Genomic DNA, 11,554 nt, shown 5'->3' with positions numbered 1-11,554 from the left:
CGTATACAGGTCCTACATCTCCGACTAAAAAACAATTACATCAGTCACGATAGTTTCGATATAACAAGACTGAAACTTAGAGTAGGCGCTGTTACGACCGTGCATCATCCGCCCTTGCGCGCTCTATTGTTCGCCTGTGGGCATGGATAAGTGCTGTGGATATGTGGTGTTGGTACAATGGCTCTAAGTGAGCCTGTTTCCAGGAATCCTGTTTTGTAAGCCTGTTTTGCTTTGTGGACACCCTGCAAATGCCAAATTGACCCTGTCAAGAGAACGTCTAGAAAAACACAAAGAAATGTCCCCCTGCGGGAAATAGCCGGAAGTGCTTTGGTTCAATTGTTCACCCTTCCCGTCGAGAAGCCTTATCGTCCAGTGAGGAATGCCTACTGACCAAAGGAGACGACAGAGTGACACGTCCGCTGACGTGCAGGACAAGAAAGGAGCATGACGCATACGGCCATTAAATGATTTCCCGGGAATGCAGGAAAGATTTGCAATTGTCGAAAAGGGACAATGCTGGGAGCGTATGCGGCGCGCACGTGCACTTGGGTTTCTGAGAAGTAAATCCACTTGCCGGAACCAGCCTATCGATTCTTGGCTGAAGAATAGAAATGTACCTCCTCGCCGTTCCCAAGCTTTTCCCGCCAACAAGTGACCAGGCCCAACGAAACAATGCCGGGCCAGTCAGTGCTTCAGACCATCAGTGCAGTGATGTGTTCGATTGGATGCCGATATCTGAGGGGCGTGCCCTGGATTTGGTTGGTCAGCATCTTCAGAGAGGGGCTGGACATAGGGGGTTTTAAGGACGCTGCAGAGCCCGAAATGTCGCTCTGGGCCCTGGGTAAACGGCTCATCCAGTCGCTTCTCGCTATGAACTCTTAACGCTTGCCATTTTGCTGATGTACCCCTCTTTTTCATGTAAATATTCATGTAAATAAGTTGTCTCAAAGTGCCATTAAACCTGCTTGTCAATAGTTTACCTACTTCGAAGATTCAATCCTTCATGAACCCGGAGTCTCTGCACGCTACCAAGTGAAGGCCGGGTCGACATAGCCCCAGCGTCACGACAGCGCGATGTCGGTATAATATTTATTGTTAAATAAGTGAAGCATGAACGGGACAATTCAAATATGCTAAACAGATAGACTATAGTCTACTGAGTACAAACCATCTGTTGAATTGTGGTTTCTATGTGTCCAAACAACAGAGTTGACCCCACTAAATTGTGCGGCAACGAATATTTGTAAGTGAGTGAAATTAGCAATTTTATTCAACTTACACAACCGAAATATTTTCATTTGCATGTTCTAGTTCATATTTTCACCTTCGGCTTTATACCACCGCAGACAAGAACTTTTTTCTCTTTAGTTAGTGGATCTTAAAACTAGATTCGGCCCTTTTACACTTCTGCCCACAATCGCCAGCAGGCAAATGAGGTCAGGTTCTCAAGAAAAATAATATAAACTATTTTTCTGGCTATACCCCTACATCTGTATTTAGCAGGCGGTATACCATTAGACGGAGTACATTCCAGGTCTGCACCCCATTCATTAAAACCGGTCGAGTGCACGCGCAGAGACGCTATTATTCTAAACCGTGAGCCGTACCTGGCCGCAAAAGAAACTCCCTCTAAGGTGGTCCCTTGCCATTCACGTTAGCTTGATTCTTCAGTGAAAACCTTATAAAGTGCGAGTCGGCACATCACGCAGCACGCGCACAAACCGTGATTCATTCCCTCCATCCCCGCTAAAATCTGTGCCCCGTTTCTGCTTGTCTTCTTTGACGCACGTCCGCGGCTGTGACCCGAGCGTCCATCCACGGCTCCTAATGACGCACGTGCACCCGCAGCCCGCATCCTGGGCTCACGGCAAGGTCTCTCGCAGCCCCGCACAGCCGACGCGCAAGCGGAGCCCGTGGCGTGACGGATCGGCGGCTGGCGACAGATGGACGCCTGTCGCCGATCGCCGATTGGAAACGTCGATAGGGCACGCTTCATGTTCCCCCATGGCCCCCTTCCCGCTCTTATAGCCTCCACCAGAGCCGTGCTGCACAAGGCAGCTTCGCTCACTGTGGCCGCCGTCAAGTCGGCGCCACCGCGGGCTGATGCTTATCGTGAGCAGGGCAGACCTGATTGGCCGTCTCGCTTTCTGCGAGGGGAGAACCCCGTCACGCAGACAAAGGCATGTTCGCGTCGCCCAGGCTGTGACATCATGTTCGCTTTCAAAACGAACACGACACCGCGGGACGGGTTGGTTGCTTCTTGACGAAACCCTCATTAGAAATAGAGTAGAAAGTCTTGAATGTGCACAGCAGGCAAGTTAAAGTGCTGATTGCTGTGTTGCAATCACAATTAAGCTGCTTTCAGAGTGAGTGAGGTTTTTCTAAGCTCTAAAAGGCCCGATATTGAAATGCAAATTTACCTTCACAATCCGACTATATGATTTGAATACTTTCCTTTTTTGAATCTGTGAGGTCACGGTGCACCAATTTCACAAGTGGTCAATGGACCTCACAATAGTCTGGACGCCCTCTAAAGAGTCACACGATTAATCCAAGTGGCGAAAAAATTCTAAGGATGATCACGATACTTCCTAATACAATATGTGAGCGCAGATATTTAAGTGTTTTTTTATATATTGAGGTAAATAATTTGAGAAATGTATGCGCAGTTACAGAACACTTTTCATTTCTTTCTCTCGCTGGGCTCCTGGCTCTTCATTTTGTCTTCTTCAGATAATCTCTCTTTGGCTCCTGACTCTCGGTCCATTACACTTTCAACGGCACAACGGCGACATGGCTCAACCGCCCAATAGGCCTATAAGAGCTGCGCTACAGAAAAACTTTAACGCGGTAGCGATAAGGAGCTTGTGTTAGACAGAAAACCAAGCGTAGTCGCTTCTGACGTCCGTCGGAAAATTAACTCAAGGATCTGAAAATGACGTCAGATGAGGGGAGTGCCCAAATGAAATCAAAATTTGGCGAGGAGGCTCTTGCAAACAGAGTACTTCGAAAAACAGAAGTAGTAATTCTATTAGGTCAGACGGGTGCCCTGTCCAGGCAACAAGGGCTCGTTAGTACAAATGTGTTAGAGGGGCTCTGCCGGCTAGTGAATAGGTTACGCTGTTTGTTTGTTTGTGTTTGTGTGTGTGTGTGTGTGTGTGTGTGTGTGTGTGTGTGTGTGTGTGTGTGTGTGTGTGTGTGTGTGTGTGTGTGTGTGTGTGTGTGTGTGTGTGTGTGTGTGTGTGTGTGTGTGTGTGTGTGTGTGTGTGTGTGTGTGTGTGTGTGTGTGTGTGTGTGTGTGTGTGTGTGTGTGTGTGTGTGTGTGTGTGTGTGTGTGTGTGTGTGTGTGTGTGTGTGTGTGTGTGTGTGTGTGTGTGTGTGTGTGTGTGTGTGTGTGTGTGTGTGTGTGTGTGTGTGTGTGTGTGTGTGTGTGTAAGTACTGTAGTGGCATAGTACTATAATGTGTGTATGAGTACCCATATTCATGAGTACCCATAAGTATCCCATGTTCAGTAATTCGTGCATGAGTACTGCAGTGGCGCAGTATGTCATGCATTGTAATTCGTGTATATGGGAGGAGGCACTATCACATTCTACTCTTAACAGGAGCCTAAAGAAACCTTCAAATTTACAATTGTTACCATTTTCATTTTTTTTTTACATTCATTTTCAGTCCCAAATTTAACAGCAGTAAACAAGATTTGCTACCGAAAGAATCAAACCCCAGGAAATCAGAGTTGTGTTCAGCGCCCCAATGATTGGTGGCCTTCAACTTTATCGTAAAGTGAATTGACAGTGTCATTATCGTTTCGAGGCGGTATAGCGAGCAGTGACCAATATAAAAGGTGCACAGATTTATTTAAAACGATTCTTTTAATTTTAATTGTATTACACCGAGACTAACATCTTTCGTCACTGATAGAAAGTAATATTTTCCGATCATAAGGAAAAATTTTCAGCTTTGTGTTACTCGCATTTTCCGGCGTTCCATGCGTCTGTGAAACAATAATTAAACTCATTTAAACAGTTAAAATAACAAGCCAGGAAACGTTCACAACTTAGAGAGAAAACAACGCAAAACGCCCCTTAGAACAATTCCCTTTTTCCCCGCGACCGCCCCGGTTAGCAGTGGCCGAACATCTGGAGTAGTTATTTCATTTACCGTTACAGCCGCCTAGTCTAGGAGAGAAATAGCACAGATCATACTCGTTTCTCTTACTCGTGCATTCTGCGGTTAGTATAATCTGGTTTAGTGACGGACGTCTTTCGCATCAGACTAGATTTAATAGTTTTTATTCTCTTAATGTTTTGTCTAGGTTTTAGAATTCTTTCTCATCCCCTCTTTCTTGTCTGTGGTGTCGGCACTTCCTCAAATTTTTTTTTTCTTATTCTTCTGCTCCTTAATTTACTATTTTTTCTCTCTTTGTGAACTTGTGGACCAACGGTAACAATGCCATAGAAGACTACAATTCTCTATTGTTCACCCGATTTTTATTTATTTGTCGGGGACTGTCCTGTTTACTGTTCTACCTCAGTCTCCCGATTTTCTTATTGTTTTGGGTTTTGTGCATCTGCCTTTCTCTCCGTACCTTATTTGTCATTTTTGTGGGACTGTTGTTTTGCTGCTGTTCCCTTCTTCTCTGCTTCTGGTCCCTGTTTTTGTTTCATTTGCAGGTCTGGATGCTACCTTCTGGGTTTTTCTTTTTATTCTTCTTTAAGCTAGCGTGGACCTCCTTGCGACATGAACCTCGTTTTTTTTTTTTTAATACCTTCTTTCGTTTTAAAAAAAAAAAGTGTTTTTTTACCCTTTTATTTATTTTTAATTGGTTTTAAATCTGGCAAAGCTTTTGCTGGTCCGGTCTCCCTTCCCTTTTTTATGTTTTCTTTTTTTTCATGAGTTCTAGAGGACGAATAAAATGGTAAAATGGTCTCTTGATGGAACAGTGCTTCGTTGTACTGTCATGGGCCTAATCATACGCTTTGCCTTTTCAATTGAAACAAATGTGGAACTGGTGGGCTAATGTTAAGAGCAAACAAACCAAGCACTGTCCTGAAGGCGAATTACGTCAAATACCTTTCGTTTATGGAATAAGAATATGCATACATAAAAACTATTCCTTCGTTCTTTCTCTAATTTTATATAATCAGCGCTCAATTTTCACTATTCCCCCCACAAATACAACAGTCCGGATTGCTCAGGGTAACCTCCTCACTTTCGCTCTATCCAGTTGCCTTTTGAACTGCAACATCGTCGTATGAAACATTCTAAATTGGTAATATTGTCGCTTTCCTAGCTTTCAATATCAATCTTTTTTTCTGTGCGTTCGTGTGCCGAGAGATAGCGCCACGCAGCATGTACACTTTGCGGAGAGCAAATTTTCGTGCAGTTGCCATATTCGACCCGCCAACTTCTGTGCATCTTGGTTTGCCGTTTTTATATGTCATAGTGCTTCTTTTCTTTCGGCTGTGAATTTAGAGACTTCATTCAAGGTGGGCTTACTTCGTTTGTCGGAAAATGCTCGCATAAATGAATGCCCCGCAAAAATGCCCCGTAAAAATGCGAGGTTTAGCATGGAGTAAGAGTGAAAATGCCAGCGGAATGTTCCTGCAGGTGAAAAATTCGAACTTTTAAATTCTTTTCCAAATACATCCTTTCTAGATTGCAGACCACTAAGCTTTTATCAATGTGCTTGTATTTCTTCGTGTGTGTAACCAGGAGAGAACGAGAGAAAGAAGATGGCTGCACAGTATGAAAGAGCACTGAGCAAGGGTAGAGATGGAGCCTCGATCAGTTCGCAAGCCGAGCCAACGTTTCGACAAGTGGACTTTTTTTTTTTTTCTTTCGAGGAGTTTGCCATCAGGCATAGTGAAAAGGGAGCGGGAAGTAGGAGGAAACTAGAAGAAAGAGTGCAAACAGTATGACTATTTAAATAATCACACAGGTTGCCGATAAACTGATTGTTCAGCGTCCACTTCTTGTAATCACATTCACGGTCCCACCGCAGGCCTACTTTCCGTAGGTAGCATTGTCTCACGGATGCCGTAGCTGGGCAGGTCCACAATAGATGCTTCGCATCGCACAGTTCCGGTGAAGCACCACAATGCGGGCACTTTTCGGTTACTTGTAAGCGTTGGTCACGCCACCGATGACGCACAGAAGGGGTCAGAGCCGCTTCTGCCCGAATCCGGCGCACAGATACCTCCTCCTGCCGAGTGAGATTATGGGCGAGAGGGCACGAACACAGAGGAATTAGAGCGCGTGTTCGCTGGCGCAAACATTCATTCTCGGAAACATGGGACATGAGTGGATCTGGGGGAAGAGAGAAAGGTGGCGGGAAGTCTGATGATGTGTCAAGGTGGGTCATTTTATCCACATGTATATTATGTAGATCGTGAGCATGGCCGCGAATCCAGTGTATACGAAAAAGACAGGTATTTTTTTGTCTTCGTGCATTGTTTTCCCTTCGCTACTTGTCTTTGCGAGATGTACATTATACGCTTTATGATTGGCTATTTCGCTATGCTACCAAAGAATCCGATTTACAGAAGATAGTTGCAGTATATTTGAAAAGTATGACCTTGTCGTTAGAGAGATGCAGTACCTTGAGCAGGAAAGTGCTCAGATGGAGTGCTAACCGCCTATTCCCATACCGCAAAGAATTAATCTGCCACCTCCATATATTGCGCGTTTTTCTTTTCTGTCCCATCCAAATATCTATCCGTTTCCCACTTCACAAACGCTTCTACCTCACAAAGAGAAGGCAAGTCACATGACCACCACCAGACGTCACGAGACGAGTGCTGTGACAAGAGAAACGAGCTGCCGGCACGCCGCAGGTTCCTGCCACGTTTCCTTTGTGTCGTGGCACGAAGGTTATCGCCGAGTAGCATCATTCCACGACGGCGTCGCAAACGTGCGGTCGGTTGGGAGCGGAGGTGCTCCGAATGTGACGGGAGGGCGCCGCTCTCCTGAAGGGGCCACGTCCGTATCGCTTCTCCTCGCGATTCCGGAGTCCGATAAAAGGCTGGCCTCCGCTGCCTGTGAAATATGGGTCTCGGAGAAGACAGCATACACTACGTTCCTAGATGCGCGTGAACGATTGCACGAATTGAGGACGTGAGCTTGTTATGTTGTACACACAGCGCTGTCGAGAGGGAGCCAGGCGTCTCAGGATCGTTTGTAGCTCACGGTAACGTTCGGCTCCGGCGACTTGAGCAAATACAGGGACACGCAGATCCTGAAGTTTTAACGACTTTAGGCTGGAAGAGTGATTATAGTGGGCGGTACGTCGCGGCTCCCATGCACCCCCCCCCCCCCCCCCTCCTTACATCCTTCCTCCACCTCCCAGGTGGCTAAATTCACATCAAGACAGTTTTATGCTCTCCTTGAGTGCTTGAAAAGAAGGAGTGGCGTGAAGTAACAAACTGTAGTGTCAAGTGTCTGCCGTGCTTTTGCAGTCTACATACTTCGCAAGGGTGTTGGGAATCTTCTCTTTTATCCTTCCTTGTCCTTCTAAATCTGTGGGTCATGGTACACTTTGTGACCCTGTACACAGGAAAAGGCCATTAATTAAAGAGTATGCATGCTGGGCTAAGCGCGGAGGCGTTGAGATATTTAAAGGTCAGCAGTGAAGAAAATCTGTGCGCCGAGAGGAATATGTTGTTTCAAGGAACTTTGTTCACTGTTATGACTAGGAATTGCTATCATATTTCGCATCTTTATTAGCTCCTCATAAGTTAGAGTTCTTGCTCTCCATCCAAGTCGTTGGGACGTGCGTCCTTGTGTCAAATACAGCGTCGGGATAGTCTAAACGTCAATACTATTGGGCTCTTCCATATCCAAGTGTGTATGCATGCGTTTGCTATGCGATAATAGCGTACAAATTAAGCAATGTACTTTCATATGCTGTCTCAGAGGGAGCGATAGTTAGCGTGAAAAAAAAAAAAAAAAAATATATATATATATATATATATATATATATGCAGACGCTCTTTCGTGGCCATCGTCATTGTGTACAGTGTAGTATTACACACATTCAAGTCACTTCGCAATAAAGGCAATTCGTAGTGTGGGCTTTGCAAATTTTTCGTCTTTTATGTGTTCAGGCGGCGCAGCTGTGTTTGAACGAAGGTTTCTTCGCACCGCTCACCGGGAAAGCGAGCATGTCAACAACGAGGAAAAAAGTGCCAAAACACACAGCTGGGAGCTTCCATCTCGTGTAAGCTAACGCCTCGTATCGCCTGTCCAAGCCCGGGATCAAGCTGGGCTATACAGGCCGTTGTGGAGGACAAAAGATCCGACCCTCGCCACTGTCACGTCATCCCTACGCTGCGTGTACACGTACGCCGCTGGGCTTCGTCCTCTGACGCCCCGGCTGATTGGCAGGTGTTCGAGTGGGGCTTGTTGCACCTCTGCCCTCCCGCCTCTCTTCTCCTATTTTCTCTAGTTCTTTTATCTCTCTCTCTCTCTCTCTCCGCACGTGCGGGGCAGCAGGCAAAGCCGGTTGTCACGGATGTCACCATGAGGATTTTGGAAAGTACGCACAAGCCCCTCCCTCAAAGAATGAAGCTGGGACGCTGGCGGCTGCGCGGAGCTGCCGTTGCGGTGGCGAAGTAACGATTTTTCAAAGTGCCACTTATTCAAGGAGAAAACTGTACATGAGGCTCATTTCCCGGTCATCGTGCCGGAAAATCCTCCACGGAGAGGAAGATGTACATCTCGGAATTAAATGCGGATACAAGGAAGAAAATAATTCTAAGATATACTATTTACTCTGAGCGATATGGTGGAAAGCGTTTTATGTCGAGGACCTGCCGGTTCACCTATTTTGAGTAGTAAGGTGGAGTTTAAAGGACTCTATAGGTGGATAGGGTGATCGGATGTGCGAATAGGAAACGAAAAATAGGAGAACGTGCACAAAAAATCTACATTACAGGCGAGAAAACACTGCTCCCGGAGTTGTGTCGCCTTGTCGTGTACATCTTCCAATTCTTGTGATGCTCTTCCGAAGCATCGCGGTATAGAGACATCACTACTCTCGGATACGGTCTATATTTTTCAAGAATAATCGACACTAAAACTGGTTTGAATATCCGACCAAAGGCATAAACGATGTAAGTCACTCATTTATTCATTTTGTTGTATATTTTTAGTTCCCCGCTGTGAGATCGGGCAGGAATGATGCGATCTCGCCTCATAATATAAGCCTTCAGTGTTCATATAGTGATAAACCAAGGCACTACAGCTTTAATTTGGAACTTAAAAATGTATAACTAAAGCTTATGCGACGTTCTGTGCTAAAGCTTAGTCATGCATCGAGGAAATGAGACCTATATATGTTGGTAAATAGACGCGTTAACTATATACTAGTACCAAAAGAGCTGTCTTTAATGTTTGCTTCAAAGTATAAAAACAGTGCAGAATGAACGAGTAGGTGGGCGTGTGCGTGCAGTCTGCGGAGACGCCTCAGGCGCAGCACTTTGCCAGTACTGCACTTATATTCGCTTAATCCGCCACTCAAGAACGCTGGAAAACAAGCGCGCGTGTACTCGCTCTGGGCAGCCATCTTCGGCAACCACGTGCGAATTTTCCTGCTCCTAGCACTGCACCCACTTGTTTCCCCACCGGCAGATCCAACCACTATATTTTGCCGGAATTCTAGACGCATGGGGAGGACCCGTCTTGAAGATTTTGCAATTCGTCTTTGCGATGGAAACGCAAGCTAGCGCTTATCAAAAATTATTATAATCTGCAAGGCAGAAGCCTCTTTTATATTTCTACAGTTAACTCGGTCTTGAGGAATCCGCGGCCACTTTATCCCCGCAAACTTTCTAATCTCATCCGCCGAACTTTTTTTTTTTTTTTAATTGGTTCACTACTTTCTGTCGCCCCCTGCTACGCTTGCTTTCCATTCGAATGCGTTAATGAACCCTAACGATCGTCGGTTGTCTTGCCTTCGTATTACATTAGCTGGCCACGCCCTTTTCTTCCTCCTGATTGCGATTATGACGCCATTAACCAGCGTTTCTTCTTTGGCCTACTATGCCCCCTCCTGTCTCTGAACGTTGCATCTATCACTTTCATGTCCATACCTCACTGCGTTTTCCCCAGTTTAAATGGAACAGGTTTCTGCGCCATAAGTGAGTACAGGCGAGATGCAGCAGTGATATACTTTCCTTTTAGTGGGTACTGGTAAAGTGCTATTCATTACTTGAGATGGCCCACGCCAAACGCTCAATGCTACGCTATAATGTTGTCACTGCCCTACATCCTGGTTCTTTACTTTCACACATTGCGTTTTGACTTCTTACTGGCGAGAAGTCAGCCTCGTGCTCACTTCGGGATGCATGAGAACCAGCCCGTCAACTGACCGATGCATTAGCTATAAAATCCATTTTACTGTCGCAGAACGATATTTATTGCACACAGTTTTATGATGCAGCAAAAGAAGAAAATAATATGCTCAAAATATTCACTTTTCGACCGTTTTAACACCGCGATTCTTTGCAATGTCCTTCGAGCTTTGAATATTGTCACGTGGTGGTGACAAGGTCGATGACACAGATGAAGAGTCTTGGAGTGCAGTGAAGGAACTCTTTATTGGGCTGACTTGCGCCCGCAACAGAACTGATTCGGCGGCAGCGATAGCAACAGTCGCGCTCGGCGGTCGTCGAACAAAGAATTCCCGTTGCACACATCAAGGCTCAATTTAAAGGCGGCTCAGAACCATCTAGATAACGTCGGAAACTGTTACTAGCACAGCCTGGAACATAGTAGAAACATACGCGAGTGGCTGGAATCTTTAAGACAGATCTCGGCTCATCTTGCGCGACGAAGAAACTGATAAAGGTGCGCCTCGCGACATCGAGCATTGACAAACAAAAAATACAGAATTGGTATGCGTGCCAGAATCAGAGTGATAAGGCCGCATGCCGGCTGCCGCTAAAAAATAACAAAATACAGTTTTGAAGGTTTCGCGGCAATATGGTTTGGTTTGGTTTGTGGGGTTTAACGTCCCAAAGCGACTCAGGCTATGAGAGACGCCGTAGTGGAGGACTCCGGAAATTTCGACCACCTGGGGTTCTTTAACGTGCACTGATATCGCACAGCACACGGGCACCTTGCTTTTCATCTCCATCGAAAAGCTGCCGCCGAGGCCGGGATTCGATCCCGCGTCCTTGGGAACAGTAGTCGAGCGCCGTAACCACTGCGCCACCCCGGCGGGGTATTATGCTCCTGACACTTAGTAAATGAGAAGCCAGGCTTTAATCAATAAATTTAATTGAAATACGCTAAATGACGAAATGGTCAATCCATACTGCTAGGATTTCCTTTGCTATGTCCGTCTTCGTCGACATATATTCCTTCGTTATGGTCATCAGCTCTCATCCAGCATACTCGCGTATCAGCAGCGGGTTCGCTTTGAGTCTGCTGTTACGACCGTGCATCCGCATTTGCGCGCTCTATTGTTCGCCTGTGGGCATGGAAAAGTATTGTGAATATGTGGTGATGGTCCAATGGCTCTAAGTGAGCCTGTTTCCAGGAATCCTGTTT

Source organism: Amblyomma maculatum, chromosome 6 (genome assembly GCF_055883805.1).
Source record: "Amblyomma maculatum isolate TAMU_Amacu chromosome 6, ASM5588380v1, whole genome shotgun sequence".
NCBI lineage: Eukaryota > Metazoa > Arthropoda > Arachnida > Ixodida > Ixodidae > Amblyomma > Amblyomma maculatum.
The sequence above is the reverse complement of the archived record's forward strand: the minus strand, read 5'-3'. Positions refer to the sequence as shown.